The sequence below is a fragment of the Bufo gargarizans genome, chromosome 1, assembly GCF_014858855.1.
Source record: "Bufo gargarizans isolate SCDJY-AF-19 chromosome 1, ASM1485885v1, whole genome shotgun sequence".
Lineage (NCBI taxonomy): Eukaryota > Metazoa > Chordata > Amphibia > Anura > Bufonidae > Bufo > Bufo gargarizans.
Window position 1 is genome coordinate 129,991,344 of NC_058080.1, and position 20,363 is coordinate 130,011,706.

At 40.0% G+C, this 20,363-nt stretch overlaps 1 protein-coding gene across 1 annotated transcript in view; it reads left to right on the forward strand.

Moving 5' to 3' along the window:
- Nucleotides 1-660: 660 nt before the first annotated feature.
- The window catches only part of RHOH (ras homolog family member H), a 45,307-nt gene continuing 25,604 nt past the window's right edge, over nt 661-20,363 (forward strand). The window contains exon 1 of the mRNA XM_044291457.1: nt 661-842. The gene's annotated coding sequence lies outside the window, so the exon portion shown is untranslated. The remainder of the gene's footprint in view (nt 843-20,363) is intronic.

Sequence of the window (20,363 nt, forward strand, 5' to 3'; positions counted from 1 at the left end):
GGGGCAGGCATTGTGAAGGTCACCGTAAAAGAGACGGGCACTTTGGAGTTCACTGTTCACTGTTAAGGGGCGGGCACTGTGGAGGTCACTGTTAAAGGGACAGGCATTTTGCAGGTCACTGTTAAAGATGCGGTCATTGCAAAAGGGGCTGGCACTGGGGAGGTCAATGTTAAAGGGGCGTTTACTGTGGAGATCACTGCTAAAGGGGCAGGCACTGTGGACATCATTGTTAAAGGGGCGTGTACTGTGGAGATCACTGTTAAAGGGGCAGGCACTGTGGAGATCACTGTTAAAGGGGCAGGCACTGTGGACATCATTGTTAAAGGGGTGTGTACTGTAGAGGTAACTGTTATGGGGGATACTGTTGATATCTTTTTACGACACACGGAAACATGAAATGAAAAAGATGAAATATACCCGTGCATAGCCGGGTCCTTCTGCTAGTAATATATATAATGTACAATGTTTACAATTTACTCCAGTGTCTACTCCAAAGTGCATTCTCATATAAAAGATGTACATTATACAATACACATCCCCTCAGGGATGTTGGCTTTGCTACCTTGTTGTGTTATGTGTGACAGGAAGCGGATATCTACATGTACTTTATCATGCATCACATATGACACATCTGGCTGAGCTCTTCCTACTTCCCTCCTCTACACCGAAGCAGCCCCTTGCACAGTGTACAGCAGGCCAACTCCCCACCTATTGTTCAGCTGGTATGAGGGTCTGCAAGCAACTTCCTAGTTCTCACCTCTGAGTTATGTCTCTGTCTACTCCTACAGAGACGCGCCTTCTTCAGAATTTCATCGGCATTTCAGAAATGGCAGAAAGATCAGGTATGGTAATAGCTTATTGTCAGGTCTCCCTGGAACCTGGTTTAGATACTTTAGTATTTCTGATTAGCAGGTTGGAGTCTCTGATGTTGTCATTGGCCATATATGACATCAACGATGCTGAGGCTCGGGTAATATGTGGCAGATGCTTGTTTCTATTACTGAATGAAGACACAAGGGCAGTGACAGGGTTTTTTATAATTTAGCTTCAAATGTTACAAAATATTCAAATATTTTATTTTGTCCATAGATGTGAAACAATTAATATTTTTCATAAGGTCCTGAGAATGATGTTCGATGGCTGATCTGGAACAAAATGTTGCATTCATTCTGATAATGTCTCTATATAATGTGTGCAAAGAAAAATACGAAACTTTTTTTTTTTTTGCTTTTACTGTCTTATTAACAATTGACGTGATAACATAGGTGTGGAAGCAGCTCTGCCCCTTTTATTCATCCACTTTATTAAAATTTTCATAAACCTAGTTATTCCAGTCACAGTGTAGCCTACGATTTAGTCAAAATACAGGTGAAACTCGAAAAATTAGAATATCGTGCAAAAGTCCATTTATTTCAGTAATGCAACTTAAAAGGAATTGCATTAATGCAGCTTAAAATTAGAATTTTGTGAAAAGGTTCAACATTCTAGCCTCAAAGTGTCACACTCTAGTCAGCTAATTAATCCATACCCCCTGAGCAAAGGGGACCTCAAAATTTTGACTTTGGGGTTTCATAAGCTGTAAGCCATAATCATTCAAATTATACCAAATAAAGGCTTGAAATATCTCGTTTTGCATGTAATGAGTCTCATATGTTAGTTTTACCTTTTAATTTGCATTACTGAAATAAATGAACTTTGCACGATATTCTAATTTTTCGAGTTTCACCTGTATGTTCCTATAGGGATGTAGATAACCCTAAAATACATTCTGGTAGCTTCGTCCACATAGCTCATACTACACACATTTCCTAGGACATTTTGCCACAAAGTTTTTAACCTAACAAAATCAGAGAGCCAAAATGTTAGTGCTGTCTCATAACATGTTTTTTTAAATACTGTTTTTTCAATTAACAGTCTAAAATGCACTAATAAATTAAAATAATAATAATAAATAATAATAAAGTAATAAAATAATATAGAAAAACGAAAAATAAATTATTGGAAACTGTCCTCTAATAACAAACAAATGACCAGAGGCGAAGCTCTAAAAAGCCTGCGCAGTTGGCTCCTATGTAGCGGCCACTAAAGGGTGGACCTCTGTTAAGGGCCAGGAACTTATCTTTAGCAACTTACCAATGTGGTACAAATATTTATGACCAGGAAGAATTTTTGCTGAGATCTGAGGCGACATTTGGCTAGGACAGAGGTCAGCAGCCTTCAGCGCTAAAGTTTCTATGAAACTACAACTCCCAGCATGCACTCTTGCTCGGCCGTTCTTCTAATTCCCATACCATACCTGTAAATGGAGCATTCTGGGAATAGTAGCTTTAGAACAGCTGGAGTGCTGGAGGTTGCCGATCCCTGGGCTAGGCCAACCATGCCTAGTGGTTAAGATGGAAGCAGTAAGGATGGTCTGATTGAAGACGATTCTGTGCTCACGGATAAAACTTTAGTAAAATACTGTATATGGGTGAAAGCAAAGAATTCAGAACCTAAAAAGACTGACTATTTTATTGAGATTATACACTATCATTTTATTCTTTAATTCTGGGCCTTGTGCTGGCAATTCAGATATGTGTCATTTCTGCTCAGTTGTTAATTTGTAGCGTTCTTTGGCCTTTTTATAATTGACTTGCTAAATAATGTTTAGTGGTGATATGTGTAGCATTGCACATTTTGGTGCTAATAATCTGCATACAACATCTCTCCTAAGAAAGGGGGGGGGGGGGGGGGTTAAAATGGAGAAAGTCACTTGTGGTGAAGTGTTTGATTGTAGTTGTAGATGATACTAGCTTTCAAATTGCAATGCCAATCTGCTGCCTCTAAAGCCGTCCAGATACTGCTGTGTATGAAGAGAGGCATGGACTCACAAAAGAGAGAGCTAAACGTATCATTACGCAGCCTTATCGGGAGCATCCAGTCCTGTCCTGAATACCAGTTTACAGAAAGGGTGTCCTAGAGCTGGAAAAGGTAAAAAGGAGAGAAGAATAGTGAGAGAAGCTTAAAATAATTACATTTATTTTTAGAAGAGCCATCTAAGGGGGATATGATCAGTTTGCACAGTTAGGCCTCATGCACACGACCATATGTATTTTGTGGTCCGCAAAAAATGGATCCACAAAAAATACGGATGACATCCATGTGCATTCCCTATTTTGCAGAACGGAACAGCTGGCCCTTAATAGAACAGGACTATCCTTGTCCGTAATGCAGACAATAACAGGACATGTTCTATTTTTTTGCGGAATGGAAAAACGGACATACCGAAACGGAATGCACACGGAGTACCTTCCGTTTTTTTGGGCGGACCCATTGAAATGAATGGTTCCGTATACGGTCCACAAAAAAACCAGCACGGACACGGAATGAAAATACGTTCATGTGCATCAGGCCTTACATAAATGGTCCTTTACAAAATGATACTTCTGCACCCGTTCACTGCATGGTCCCCTCTGAAGAGACAAGGGCCCTCTGCCCTGCGGAAGGAAAAAGTTACAATAAAGACTTCTCTACCTCAGTGGCTGGTTTTAGTGGCCACAAATGATGGCTTCTAAAGAGACTTAAATTCTTATGGAAATATATGTTGAGTGGGTCAGCAATGGATCTTTCCCTTTTAGGGCAAATATATTTCTCTTGTATAGGGGTTTTTGTGGGAATTTAAGAATCTGATTCTCTTTTTACTAATTTATTGCTTTTACCTTTCCTACATCCCATTTTTCTTTCCCGTAGTTAAGGGCTCATGCACACGAACATATTTTTATTCAGTTTCTGTTCCATTTTTTTACAGGTCTGTATGCGGAACTATTCATTTCAATGGGGCTTGAAAAAATCTGAAATTACTCCATGTCCGTATGTCCACATATCTGTTCCGCCCAAAAAATAGAACATGTCCTATTCTTGTCCATTTACCGGACAAGGACAGGCATTGTTACAATGCAATAATCTGGATGCAACACGAACGTCATCCGTTTTTTTTTTTTGCGGATCTGTCTTTTGGAGACCGCAAAGTACATACGGTCGTGTGCTTGAGCCCTAAAGCTGATGGAGGGTCTTTATCCAAGTACACTACTAGGAGTGCAGCTATAGGGTGTGCAGGGGCAGCTGTAGCATCCAGGTCCTGCTGCCTGTGGAGAGCTCAAGGCCCCTCTGCCACATAAAACGAATCTACATTAGGGCTCAAGAGCTACAAGTTACGTCTCTATGTAATTATGAATGTTAAAGAGCATTTACAGTAAAAAAAAAGAAAGAAATATATATATATATATATATATATATATATATACTCCAGAGTTATCCTATTTATATAGTTATACATCCCCAGGTATATCTTTTTTTTTCTCTCACACATTTATAAAAAGGAATCATCTAGAAGATGTTTCTGCTCTCATACGTGACCACATAGAATGTGTAAATGCAAGTCTGACCACTTGATCTGTTCTCATACAGGCCATCAAACACCCAGAACTGTCCAATCAAAATTGTCATGAAGTATTTGGTCACCCACACCCACTCGAACGAAACCACACTTGTCTCTTATTTTTTAGACAATTAAAATAATTCAAATGATCACTTCAAATACTTTCAGTAAACTTTTTCACTGTTTTAGCTTCTATTTTTAATTGGTTATCACCCAATTATACTTACATACGGTATATATAAAAATGAACTGGAATAACTTGCAGGATAACAGGATGAACTGGATGGACAGATGTCTTTTTTCAGCCTTATTAACTATGTTGCTATGTTACTAAATATTCTTTAGGGTGGGTTCACACGGGTTTATAATGGCAGTTTTTTTATTTGCACTTTTGTATGTTTAGTGGCATTTTACACCTTTTTTTGGTGTGTTTTTTCTTCCCTATTAAATGCCAGCTCTAGATTTTATCTGAAAGTCTACTGGAAATTTGAAACAATTTTTGCTACTGGTGTTTTTGTTAATTAGGTGGTATTTTTTTGGGGATTTTTAGACGCAGAATGTGGAAGCTGTGCTGTTTTTTCCCCCCTGACATTCTGACATCTTCTCTGTAGGGAATACAACTACTTTAAAATATTCACACAGTTTAGAAAAATGTTATAGAAACCACATCTGGTATGGAAAAAGAGACAACGGGCTTCTATGGCATTTTTTCAGCAAACAAGAAATGCCAGAGCTGTTTCATTATAATTGGCAGATGGATGCTCAGAAACGGTGACAAGTGCATCAGAAATATGAATGTAACATATACAGAGAGTATGTGGACTAGAAAATCCTGAGACACCCCTAATGATGCAGCTATGGATGATATGGGAATAAAAGAAATGGTAGCACAGGGAACGTAATGGAGAGTCAAATGAAGACAGGGCATAAAGTAATAGGGGCTAGACAGAAAAAAGAAAGAGGGGGATAGGGTAAGGGCAGGTAGATGAGTATTGCCTAGATCTGATGTGCTTTCAGAGAATCAGACAATACTTTTCTCATGGCAAAATATTATGCACTTAAAGTGTTTCTCCAGGCTGTATCTTTTTTATTTTTTTTGTATTTGGTCCTCTTAGGCTGGGTTCACACGGGCGTGACGGATTGGCTCAGGATGCGTTCAGGGTGCGTTCAGTGAAACTCGCACTATTTTGCAAGCAAGTTCAGTCAGTTTTGTCTGCAATTGCGTTTAGTTGTTCAGTTTTTTCCGTGCGGGTACAATGCGTTTTGATGCGTTTTTCACGCGCGTGATAAAAAACGGAAGGTTTACAAACAACATCTCTTAGCAACCATCAGTGAAAAACGCATCGCACCCGCACTTGCTTGCGGATGCAATGCGTTATTAACGCATCCCCATTCATTTCTATAGGGCCTGTCCTGCGTTGCAAACGCAGAATATAGAGCATGCTGCGATTTTAAAGCATTGCAGAAGTGATGCGTGAAAAAAAATGCTCATGTGCACAGCCCCATTGAAATGAATGGTGCCGGATTCAGTGCAGGTGCAATACGTTCACCTACCGCATTGCACCCGCGCGGAAATCTCGCCCGTGTGAACTCAGCCTTAGGGTACGGCCACCTGGTCAGGTTTCCGGATGCAGTTTTGGAAGCCAAAATAAGCAGTTGATCATAACAAAAGAGAACGTATAAAAGGCTGATAAAACGTCTCTTTTTTTTTTCATTCATTTCTGATTTTGGCTTCCAAAACTGCTAATAGGACTTTCCAAATAATTTAAAAACTCCCACTATACTTACAATGCCCAATATCACAAATAGACACATAAGCATGTGATATGGACGCAGCAGGGATATCCTTTCTGTACAATATAAGGCCTTGTTCACATTTCCGTGTCCGTTTGACATCCATGGAAACTCTATCCGTGTTTAATTCTTGAAGATGTCAGTGAAGAATCTGTATTTGGTCCGTGTATCCGTTTTTTGCCATCTGTGTGTCATCAAGTATTCCACAGACGCTGCTCAGCAAAAAAAATTATTTCTAGAGTATCCTACCAGTGGTCAGTGAAAAAGCACCAAACACATTTTTTCATGGACCTATAGACTTCAATGGGCTTGTTTGGTCTGGACCAAAGTGGTGAAGGTCTCTGTGAATTTTTCACTGACTCACGATCAGTGGAAAACTTCTAATGTGTGGACAAACGCATTAAAAGTCAATGGTTACGTGTGCTGTCCGTGGAGAACACAGAGAGCACACATCCGTGATTCACTGAAGTGTGAACGACACCTAAGAATGTCCAGCGCATTGTACACAGAGTGAGAGAGAGGAGGTCATGTATGGACCAGAGCACTACAACCAGCGACGCTCAGGCGCCCATTTCATGGCATGCCAGTTAGGTATTCTCAAAGCTTATATTGTAGGCAGCATAACCACTTAAATTTGTTTTACCCAGTAATACCCTACCGGCTATAGCACAGCAACCAAGTGAAATACAGCCTTCTGATCCTAAAATATGTCCTATTTTTTTGTTATTTCAAAAACGTAAGCAAGTATCAGCTTTTTTGTGAAACCTTTCCATAACCGAAATTTCACAAACACAAAACCCCCTTTATATTTTTTAGGGTTTTCATATAATAGTTAGAAATTCATTTACAGTTGACAGTTTTACAGCCTAAGGACGCGCAGTAAATCAGTGTTAACCTCCGCATCAAACGTGTTCACGATAAAAATGCTATTTTTGTTGCACACTTGGACATTTTGTTTCAATACGGTGGATGAAATCTGATTCGTTTTTGCACATGTAATGTTACCTTGTTGCAAATGTTTGAAGAATCTGCAAAGCATCCACCACATCTAAACATGTCCTAAGGGTACGGCCACGCGGAGTGATCGTGCTGCAGTCAGGTTGCGGCCATGTTGTGGTGAAGAACCGCATGGTCAACTAGCCCGCAGCGGCCTTTCATTTAACTAATAAAGATTGCACTGTATAGTTGTTCTTAATTGTTAATGGCCGTGTGGTATTGAAAGTGTTGTGCGGCCACTAACAAGACCGACCATGCAGTGCGATTCCCATTAGTTAAACGAAAGGAAGCTGCGGGCTAATTGGCTGCGCGGGTCTTGACTGCAGCATGGCCGCTCCATAGGGCCATACCCTAAGGTTGTCATTTGTTGTTATTTAGCATTTGTCATTAGAAAATGGACTCCAGGGCACAAGAGATTCCAGAGACAGGTCTGGTAAACCTTTAAGGGTGTGTTGTGTTTACCTGCAGTCATATTGCAGTTTTTGGTGCATTTTTGTCACAGGCAAAGTAATTTGGTTTTGCTGTATTTTGCAGAATTTTTGGCAACAAATGTGTTATAACTGGAAAGTGTGAATACTTTGTAGAGGGTTTATACAAAGAGTAACAGGGAACCTGTTCTAGGAATCTGTATTGTGATGTATTTTGCTCATAGTGGAAGCCACACAGCGAGGGCCTCTGCTTAGTAATGGATCCTCGAGCAAGCGCTGTCTCCCACTGAATGACTTTCTGAATTTTGTCTGTGCTGCTGCCTCTTATATGTTGCAAATACCATTAATACAGTATAATAAAAGCAACAGGCACAAAGAACACCTATCACACCCACCATCCCCAAACCATTCTGAATAAGGGCATAAATGCACAATGAAGTTTGACTAAAACTGGTATCAGATAACTTTTGTGTGGTGATTCAATCTGGTAGTACAAGTCTTGTAAGACAAGCCATAATTGTACTGACCATCATAGTCAAATTGCAATTATACTGAGTGTTATCTTAAAGGGTTTCTGTCACCAGAATTAACCCTATTAAACTAGCTGACATTAGCGATGTGCTAATGTCAGCTGAACCTATGCAACTAGTCTATTCCTACTTTTATCTATTACCCCTTAAATATAACTTTTATAATATGCTAATTAGCTACTAGGTGCAGGGGAGGATGTTGCCCCTGCTCCTAGAGGCTCTGTTCTCCCACCTCTGGCCACGCCCTGCTACACTAGATTGACAGGGCCAGGCAGCGTTGGTCTGCCGTGTAAATCTCGCGCCTGCACCTCCCTGTTCAGTATTCGGCGCAGGCACAGTGAGTGCAGGGCGCTCGCCGGCTTCCTTACTGCGCCTGTGCCGAATACTGAACGGCGCAAGATTTCCCCAGCGCACAGGGCCGGCAGTTGGAGGTGAAGGCTGCCTGGCCCTGTCACTCTAGTGTAGCAGGGCGTGGCCAGAGGTGGGCGAACGGAGCCTCTAGGATCAGGGGTAACACCCCCCCTGCAACTAGAGGCTAATTAGCATATTATAAAAGTTCTATTTCCGGAGTAACAGGGGCATAGATTAAAGTAGGAATAGCTCGTTAGGTTCAACTGACATTAGCACATCGCTAATGTCAGCTAGTTTATTAGGGTTAATTCTGGCGACAGAAACCCTTTAAAGGCTATGCTTGTATTTTTGGGCAATTTTTTATCATTGCATTTTACTCACTTTGGGCTAAAAACATTTATTAAATTAGTCTTTATTTAAAAGTTTCAACAGTACTTCTTCTACAGCTTTTAGCTTCAATGTATCTGCTTGCTCTTACTCTTTGTCTCACATTGAAACCATCAGGAAGCTTCTCTGATGACCTGGTCTGTAGCCCATGAGAAGAATTTAACTATAATGAGCTGTCAGGAGTTCAGGGCTACAGACTGAGCTGTCAGAGAAAATTCTACCATGACAAGCTCCCTGAGTAACAGTCCCAGGGAGTAACAGACAAATATTATTTAGCTCAAAAAGGTCAAATGCAATGATAAAAAATTGCCCTCAAAGGTGGTATCTATAACCTTTAAATAGGACCTGTCACTGCAAAATACAATACAATATGCAGTCAGCAGGTTATAAAGCAGGTTGAGCCGAGCAAATATTGACATATAGTTTTGTGGGGAAAGATTATTATTATTTATTATTAAAGCGCCATTCATTCCATAGCGCTGTACATATGAGAAGAAGTATACATACATAATACAGACAATTGCAATGATCATAAACTAAAAACAAGACGAGTTACAAACTGGTACAGAAGGAGATAGGGCCCTGCCTGTGAGGTGAGGTGTGTACAGCTATCAGTGACTAACAGCTATCTATGCATACACACACAGAGAATGCTATCAGAGGTAGCTGTCAGTCACAGGAGGTGTTACTGTATCAGTAATCGATAGCATTCTCTTTGTAAGTGTGTATACAAAGATAGCTGTCAGTCACTGATAGATGTACACAGGGGATCTGTTATCAATGATTGATAGCATTCTCTGTGTAAGTGTGTATACAGAGATAGCTGTCAGTAACTGATAGCTGTAAACAGGGGAGGTGTGTACAGCTATCAGTTACTGACAGCTATCTCTGTATACACACTTACACAGAGAATGCTATCAATCATTGATAACAGATCCCCTGTGTACATGTATCAGTTACTGACAGCTATCTCTGTATACACACACTTACACAGAGAATGCTATCAATCATTGATAACAGATCCCCTGTGTACATGTATCAGTGACTGACAGCTATCTTTGTATAGAGACTTACACAGAAAATGTTATCAATCATTGATAACAGCCCCCTTTTAATTAAGGTATTGGTCGCGAAAACAAAAAGTTAAACACTGTCCCTCTTAAAGTGCAACCCTGGCTGCAGGATCCCAACGAGAATAGGCCTTAATTCTTACAGTGAAAAGGAACACCCAGATATTCTTGGAGAGGTAAGAATTCCATTCTTCAATACACTGCAGCCACTGACACAAGCTGGATCAACAGATATTTGTTGGCTTAGTTTTACTAAAAAAAATTGCCATATTTTGCTGTCGCACACCTACTTTCTATTAAAACATGCCCTCTTGTTGGATAAGTCATAAAAAACGCCTAAAACGAAAAATGTGGTGAAAAGCATATGACAGTTTTTTGCTATAAATTCCACCAGAATTTGGCACATTTTGGGTAGTAAATCTCCCCCCATTGTGTGTAATTGAAGTTGTCAATAAAGTTTGTAGTTATGCAGTACTGTAGCTGATGTTGTATTGGCCATCTAGCCTTCTCTGTAACAGCAATAGAAGGGATACTATGCAATGATCCGTTACCATATGAGATACGTTTTAACCACCCATATAGGCATTAAATGGGTTGTCTGAGTTAAGTAAAAACTCAGGCAGCAGCAGTAAATGGGATAAAATAACACAAGAAGTCATACTTAGCACTTACCTCTAGCACGATTGCGGTGTCATATTCTTTGCTTTAGTGTTGACATCCTGTAAACACCAGGTCACTGTGCTGCCAATCACTGCCCTCATAGTATGTCATGTGACTGCTGAAGCCAGTGATTGGTTGATGTGTGTACAGGACATCACTGCTACAGCCAGTAAAACAAACACTGATAAGATATACCGTACTGGAGCATGGCGCTGGAATAAGCAGATAAAAAATGGTACCGTAAGTATCACTTCTTTTGTTATTTTAGTAAATTTACTGCTGTTGGAGAAGTTTAACTTGGAAAACCTTTTTAAGTCCTATACAAAGTCAAACAAAGAAAAATACTTAAACTATATAAATTAATAAATTTGAAAAAAAAATTAAAAATGACAATTGAATTAAAAATATCTAAATTTGAAACTAATGTCATTTTGACAACAAACCAAATTTTGTTTTTGTTTCAAAGGCTTGAGAGAGGTAACAGAAGAAAGCCACTATTTCCTCTTTTGGACTTGAGGAAGTAATTTCGTATGATTGACTCTATACTCATTAGTATCAATTTGTGTACTTTAAAGTAAAACTCCCAACAAAAACAGAATGCTATTTTTTTTCCAGGTTATAATTACTTGCCCTAAAATACTATAAACATGCTCCTTCTACAGCTCATCATCTACAAATGATGTGTGAAAGAGGCATAGCAGAGACTTCATACCTCCCTTGGTACTTTTAAAGAGACTGGATTAATGCTATGCCTGGGTAGGGTTGATGGCCCTGACAAAAACAATACCTTTCTTTCTGCTGTGGAGAAAAATAAACTTTTACAAATATGCAAATAAGGTATTTGAGCACCAGGAAACGAGCTTCTGCAGTTCAAACACCTGTCAATCTAAAGGCAGGGGGCGTGAACTATAGCAGAGGGGCATCATTATGGAGCACCAGGGACGTCGCTGGAGTGGTGCTCGAACCACATAAGCCCACCTCCTGGTGCTCAAACACTTCATTTTCATATTTTTAAAAGTTCATTTTTCTCCACTACTGGACCACCAACAGCAGAAAGAAAGGTATCGTTTTTGCCAGCGTCATCAACCCTACCAGGCATAGCATTAATCCAGTCTCTTTAAAAGTACCAAGGGAGGTATGAAGTCTCTGCTATGCCTCTTTCACACATCATTTGTAGATGATGAGCTGTAGAAGGAGCATGTTTATAGTATTTTAGGGCAAGTAATTATAACATGCCTATAGATTATAATATGCCTGGTAGGGTAGTGTTGATCCGGGTGACAGAGCCTCTTTAACTTTTAGGGTATGGCCACATACAGGCAAGTTGGATCATGACAACTCTGTGCAGGGAACTCAATTTTTTCAGAAACAGCACCACTCTTGTCCATAGGCTATGTCTGGTATTGCAGCTCAGCCTTACTCACTGGCAATATCCAAAATATTTAACGAATAAGAATATACATTTTTTAATTCGAATCCCAGACACTCATTTTAACCCTTTCAGGACTCATGGTGAGTATGGATGTCATGAGCAGCACTAATTTACTGCATCCTGACGAGCATGCTCATAATGATGATTATGGCTGTAATATAGGCATCAATGCATTTTTTACTTTTTGTCACAATCAACACTGATTGTGGCTTTCAAAGTGGGAAGCAGATGGGGTGACCCCATCAAGACCCATGGTCATGAAAACCCAAAGCCCCTTAGACTCACATTGGGGGCAAAGGCTAGTCCATCAGTTCCAATCCCTATTCAGAGCTAACACAGCATAAATTGCTGAAAAGGTTAATGTGGGCTGTGATAGAAAGGTCCTTTCTTATTATAACTAGGGGGCTTTCCACAAGGACAGTGGCCTCTATTCACCACACAAACAAAATGGTTCCTGTTTCACATGTCCCAAATATAGAACACACGTAACTCGTCAGACACGTCACTGTCCAGAATTCATATTGGTGTAAAAAACTTTTTGCTAATGCTTTATTTAATTTGTACTTTTTAAACTCAATGAGATTTTCTTCAGGTGACACATGAAGAGGTGTCTGGTCAGGTGTCTGTTGGCTGTAGTTATTCCACTGTTGCCTTCTAGGGGAGCCACTGGAATTGTAATGGTTGCTGTGAATGTGAAGGGAGAAAAATTAGCATAAGTAGAATTTGGAGCCTGATTTATTTTTGTTGCTCATATAAAGCCAACATATTCTGCAGCGTTGTATACACATCGTCATCAGTATGTTTTACTCAACCCATCATGACTTTTTGGTGTTGGTGCTAAGAGGAAAAGAAAAAGTAGGTGGGCCTGACACATTTACAATCATTTATGCCAGAAAATTGGCGTAAGTTTTAACTGGAATCTACACTAGGAACAAAACATAAATAATGTATTGTAAGTTGTGGTCTTTCTTCAATTGATTTTTTTTTAAACTAAGACTGGCATGTGAAACGGTCAAGGAAAGGTCAGTAATGTCAGATTAGCGGAGGTCTGAAACCTGGCACCCCACTGATCAGCTGTTTGGGGTAGCCGCGGCACCAGAAACGATACTGTCTACGGAGCACAGTAGTGCATCGGAGCTTAGCTTCAGTAAACCAATGCTGGAAACTACACAGTATACAGAGCCTTCTGCCTCCGCTCTTTACACAATATAGTTTCTGGCCAAAACAGTTGACTGGAGGAAGTGTCAGACCGCTAGCCTTTAATTATCATATATTGTCTACCTAGGTGCTATGGGTTCATAATGTATACTCATCACTCATCACTCACCCAGTGGGGCTCACAATCTACTGAATTTCTCTACCTCAGACACATTAGGGCCAATTTTGTATGAAGCCAATTAATATATTAGTATTTGTTTTTGGAGTTGGGGAAGAAATCTGAGAACCTGGAGGAAACCTCTGAAAGCACAGGAATAACACACAGACTATATGCAGGATCTCGGTGCTACAAGGCAACAGTGCTAACCCCTGACAGCCTGAGGCCATCACAAATGTAATTTTGTGGTTACTTTTCTGTTTGTTCCTTTTTTTTTTTTTTAGCAGAGGTGCTTCTCGCAGGGAAATTCAATGAGTAATGTCTTTGATATTGGTTGACCACAAATATAAAACTTCCCCCAATGTACCTACCATATTTCACCTAAAGGGGTTCTCTGGGAATTAAGAAAATGAAAATACGTGAATATTACTTTACTACAAATATATTGCCAAATACCTTTCATTAGTTATAATGCCTTGTTTTGTCTAGGGAGCAATGATTAGGAGGAACAAAATGTCTGCCGTCCTATTAGTGCACATAGAACCTGTCCTAATCACACAGGAGGACAAGTTACTTCACAACACTAAGCTAAATAGCTGCCTCCTCCTTCTCTCCTACTTGTCAGGGATTATGATCCTGAATACAGTTTCATATGATCTTCAGCTGAATCTCGGTGGGAATGGAGTTCATGAGGAGACATGAAGTAAAGAGAGGACGTACAGGACAGACTGTGGTAATGTGGGGCTGTGGTAATGGAGACTGCATACAAGTGCTGCTGCTCATTAGCCACATCTGCTCATGTACTCCATTCCTACAGGGATTCAGCTGATGATATTAAACTGCATTCAGGATCATAATCCCTGACAAGCAGAGCAGAGAGGATGATGAGGCAGCTCTTTAGCTCAGAGTTGTGAAGTAACTTGTCCTCCTGTGTGATTAGGACAGGTTTTGTGTGTACTAATAGGGCAGTGGCCATTTTGTTTTTCCTAATGATTTCTCCCCAGACAAAACGAGCCATTATAACTAATGTAAGGTATTTGGCAATATACCTATAATGAAGTAATATTTAAGTATTTACATTTTCTTAATTCCCGAAGAAACCCTTTAAAGACCAGGCCGTTTTTAGAAATTTGACATGTGTCACTTTGCCTGTCACTTTATCTTTGGAATGCTTTTACTTATTCCAACCATTCTGAGATGGTTTTCTCATGACATATTGTACTTCATGATAGTGGAAAATTTCAGTCAAAATATTTCATTTTTATTTAGAAAAAAATCCCAAATTTACTGAAAAATTGGAAACATTCTCAATTTTCCAAATTTCAATTTCTCTACTTTTAAAACAGATAGTGATGCCTCATAAAATAGTTATTACTTTACATTTCCCATATGGCTACTTTATGTTTGGATCATTTTGTAAATGCAATTTTTTTGGGGGGACACTAGAAGGCTTAGAATTAGAAGCAAATCTTACATTTTTTAAGAACATTTCCAAAACACACTTTTTTAAGGACCAGTTCAGTTATGAAGTCACTGTTGGGCTTACATAGTAGAAACCACTCATAAATTATTCAAAACTGATTTCACAAACTTTGTTAACCCTTTAGGTGTTCCACAAGAATTAAAGGAAAATGTAGAGGAAATTTCTGAATTTCACTTTTTGGGCAAATTTTCCATTTTAATCAATTTTTTCCAGTAACAAAGCAAGGGTTAACAGCCCAACAAAACTCAATAGTTATTATCCTGATTCTGCAGTTCACAGAAACACCCCAAACTGCTGTATGGGCACGGCAGGGTGAAGAGGAAAAGAAGCAATATATCGTTTTTGGAGGTGAGATGTCACTGGGATACTTTTAAGCTGCCATGTCACATTTGAAGACCCCCTGATGCACCCCTAGAGAAGAAACTCCAAAAAAGTGACCCCATTTTGGAAACTATGGGATAAGGTGGCAGTTTTGTTGGTATTATTTTGGGGTACAAATAATTTTTGATTGCCCTATATTGCACTTTTTGTGAGGTAAGGTAACAAACAATTGGCTGTTTTGGCACCATTTTATTTTTAGTTTTTTACAATGTTCATCTGACAGGTTAGATTATGTGCTATTATTATAGAGCAGGTTGTTATAGACACGACGATATCAAATATGTTTACTTTTTTGTTTGTTTGTTGTTGTGGGATGAGGTAATGGTTTGATTGTTACTATTTTGGGGTGCATATGACTTTTTGATCGCTCGGTATTAAATTTTTTGTGATGTAAGGTGACAAAAAATGTCTCTTTTGTCACAGTTTTAATTTTTTACGGTGTTCACCTGAATGGTTAGGTCACATGATATTTTAATAGAGCTGGTTGTTATGGACTTGGCGATACCTAATATGTCTACTTTTCTTTTTTGCCTCTTTTCTTTTCTGAGAGCCATATTTTTTTTTTTTGGGGCGATTCTCTTATGAAGGGTCTAATTTTTTTTGGCGGGATGAGAAGACAGTTTCATTGCCACTATTTTGGGGTACATATGACTTGATTTGATCACTTGGTATTACATTTTTTGTGATGTAAGGTGGCAAAAAAAGCACCGTTTTTATTTTAATTGTTTTCATGTGATATTTTTATAGAGGCGGTCGTTACAGACGCGGCAATACCCAATACGTCTGTTTTACTTTTTTTTCTATTTTTTTTTTTTTTACAATTTTATGTATTTTATTATGGGAAAGGGGCTTATGAAAACCCCTTTTCTTTACATTTTATTTTTGTCCCAGTCTGGAACTTCAACTTCTGTGGGTCTGAGCCCCTCTCTCTGTTGATTGGGCGGGCGCAACTCCTGCACCCGCTCGATCAGCCTGCAGTACATGTACGGCACTAGTCCTTAAGTCATGTCAGATCACATGCTCCAATCACATGGTCCATCACCACAGTGATGGACCATGTGATTGGAGCATGTGATCTGACGTCACCACAGGTCCTAGCCGGTAGTTCATCTGGAAGTTCGGGTCTGGGTACCACAGTCGGTTTTTTATCACGCGCGTGCAAAACACATTGCACCCGCGCGATAAAAATTGAACATCGGAACGCAATCGCAGTCAAAACTGACTGGAATTGCGTACCTAATCGGGCAACTTTCTACTGTAAATGGGAACATTATGAAATCCTCAGTTACTTGAGAATATGAAGTATCCATAAACTACATTATTTACTTAGAGGGGTTGTCTGGGTTCCGAACTGAATCCAGACATATCCCCATCTTTACACCTCCAGCCCCTCTGACATGAGCATCGGAGAATTTCATGCTCCGTAGGGAGATGCAGCGGCGGCTGTGCGGGCATCAGGAGTGGCGCGGGTGCCAGGGAGCGGGGTAAGTATAACCTGTATGAGGTGCCCGAGCATTTTGAGGGGCATTATAGGGTTTGGATAACCCCTTTAACCAGCAATCTAATGTGTATAGTGGCCTTATGACTGTTCACCAACAATAGACGTTGGGGAAATGGGTCATGTTGGACTATAATATGCAGGATCCTTTATTCCCCTGGGAGGTAAGTTGGCACTAACTTGTCTCACTCTCCACTATTGAAAAAAACATCCTTGCTTGGCTGCGCTGTTATGATCTATTACAGTAAGTTACAGTTTCATTTGGGGGAAGAGGAAGCTACCTTGTCTCACAGATCAGTGATCACAAAAACACCCAATATTTGTGAACTGCTTGCTCGAATTTTACTTACGTTGCCAAACAGTTTGAAATGAATGGAAAGTGAACTTCAGGTTAATATAATATCATAGAAATCTTTACATTCCTACAACATTACAGTCACACAAATTTTCTAATTGCATTAAAACAGGGATGCTCAACCTGCGGCCCTCCAGCTGTTGAAAAACTACAACTCCCATCATGCCCTGCTGTAGGCTGATAGCTGTAGGCTGTCCGGGCATGCTGGGAGTTGCAGTTTTGCAACAGCTGGAGGGCCGCAGGTTGGGCATCCCTGCATTAAAACATACATTTAAAAAATGTTGTTCACCCCGATTGTTTACATACAAAAAATCTGCAGCTTCCCTAGCAATAACAGCTGATCCCTAGTTGCTTCTTAACCAGAGAGCTGCTGCCGCTATTGGTTCCAGCAATCGTATGATCATTGGGACGACAGTCAGAAGGTAGAGCTGATGGGTGTAACATAGCTTATCACCGCCCTGATTATGGCGGCTGTCACATAATGAGTGCTGTTTTCCCATGCAAATGGAGCTGCTATGACATCCCCAGTTATAAGAGAAATATGAAGTGTTCAAAGCCCTAACCATGTCAAAGAGACAAAGATAAACTATATTTAAAGGTTCTACGGTACTATTTGTCACATAGGAAAAGTCAATTGATTTCTAAACACCATGTAAAATGGTAAAAAGGAAAGCCATATCTGACATAAAAAATCATAATAATAAATAGAAAAAATAGAAAAACGTTATAGCATTTGACTACCACAAATAGTATATTGTTAAAAGGTGTCTAAGGATTACCGCCCCAAAAATGCTGTATTAAAGGGGTATTCCCATCTGGGACATTTATGACATATGGATAGGATATATTATGAATGACCGATAGGTGTCCTGTCCAGTTACTGCCATAAGACCTCTGAAAAGGCCACAGCTTGGCTATTTTCAGTAGCCCCATAGTGAATTCTCCATTGGCCGCACATGCACAGCCACCCCTTCATTCACTGCTATGAGACTTCTGAAATAGCTGAATGAGAGCTTGGCTATTTTTGGAAGTCCCATAGCGGTAAATGTAGGGATGGCTGCTCATGTCCGCCTTGCTCTACTTTCTCTTTGGGGCCATGTTCTTGAGAAAGGAACTTGATCCTGATATAATCTGACACTGCCCTATCAGTGCTGACATTTCAGGCTTTTTATGGATATACCCTAATAACAATGGAAATACCTGTGTTTATACCTAAAAGGCAGATAACACAAGATCACACCATTGACAACACATGACAGACACAGCTCACCTCCTTCTCCCTACCCAGTGACTTCTTTCTTCACATGTAATAAGGCCTGTTGCATCAGTCATAATAAAACAAAAGTAAAACAAAACATATGTGACAATATTGGACATAACAAACCCTCAAAAAAAACAAAAAAAAATGACTTTATTAGTGTTTTTGCAGATTTATATTTTTTTTTAAAGAGATCCTATTGATATGCCATGAATATCCCAGATGGGAACACCTCCTACAGGGATTAATTAGAGTGCATCACCATTCTGAACAGAAGAGTGCCACGTTGGAGAATACAGTGCACTTTATATTATTTATTTAGGTTCCTACTAAATATTAAAGGGATTGTGCAAGAATGGTACAGAGTTTGCCCCCCCCCCCCCTTCCCACTCGCCTGGACCTGTAAAGAAAAGATTACTTACCTGCTTTCCCGTGCTGGCTCCCCGCTGCTTCTCCTGCAGGCTTGCAATACTCCACTGGGCTCCTTCCATGTCAACATCTAGTTTGACATTGCCACAGCCAATCACTGGCTGCAGCGGTGACAAGCTCCCTTTATGTCATGACAAATGGTCACATGACACAAGGAGATCCATTCTCCACTGCAGCCAGTGGAGCATCACAGGCCAACCCCCTGCCCCCCATTCTTGCACAACCCCTTTAAGTAGATAAAGTTGTACCTACCCATTCCTTCTAGGTGCCCATTCTTGTAATCCCACTGGCAACAAAACAATTGTACAGTACTTTAAATGAGGGCAGAACTGGCACACTGAGGTCAGGTAAAAGGCAAACCTGACGAGCCGTTTACACACGGCCTCATTCTCATCAGCTGCATGGCCAGATAGTAAAGATTCATATACATGAGGTAGATAAGAATAAAAATGACCAATCAGATGACTGGTCTATTTCTGTATTATGTTCTTTCTAGTAAAATTCTATAAGATTGTGATAAAATACCACAAATAGCAGGAAATCAGGTTCCGCTTCAATAGCTTTTCTCTGCTGGCTGCATGGAATAATTTTCTCAAGGTCGCTGACAATTATAAAAAATGCAAAAAGTATGAATGTGTCTGATATTGTCATTGTGTTGTCATTTTTGGCCCTTCCATCACTCCCATTAAGCATGAATGGCGTGGCAGTGAGCTTTCTAGGCTGCTGCTCTATTCAAACTCCTCCTTGACTGCCTATGTCGCCTCCGAGTGCTATAGTGGGGCATAATATTTATGACCTATCCAGTGGATCCAGTGCTCCAATCAAACTCCTCCAAGATTTCCCCGCAGCAGATTTTCAAATTCCCAGCATGCCTATAAATGTGAAGACCAACCCCACTTAGCAGATGGGAGAGCTTGTAGTATGATGAGCCCACACAGCATACAACAAACTGTATGTTCTTCACACTTCCTGACCTCATGTAAGATTTGTACAGTACTTTAATGCTGGTGTCGCACATAGAGGTTTTTTTTGGTATTTTGTTGTTTTTTGGGTGTGTTTTTTTTTTACTGGGGTTTTGTTGTGTTTTTTTTTATGCAAAACAACATTAGCGTCAGATGTCTCATAGAAGTCTATAGATACTCCTGAAGGTAGGACATACTGCTATTATTTGTAGTGGTATTTTTTTCACTGTTGAGGTGTGTTTTTTGTGTCATGGCATTTTTTTTCTCAAACACAGTTTTCTCTGGGTCTGGCATTTTTTTTTGTCTCATTGCCTGATGTTTTTTCCCCCCCTATACTTTGTACTAAAAACACTATACAGGAACCAATGCCTCGAAAGGGCCTAACAAAACACAAAAAAAAAAAACACAGATCAACTCAGAAAAAAGCCTAAGGCCTCTTTCACACATGCGTCACGTTTTGGCTCAGGGTGCGTCCCGGGTTCATTGCGATTGAGATTGCGTTCCGTTGTTAAGTTTTTATCACGTGGGTGCAATGCGTTTTGCACGCGCGTGATAAAAAACTGAATGTGGTACCCAGACCCGAACGTCTTCACTGAAGTTCAGGTTTGGGTTCAAGG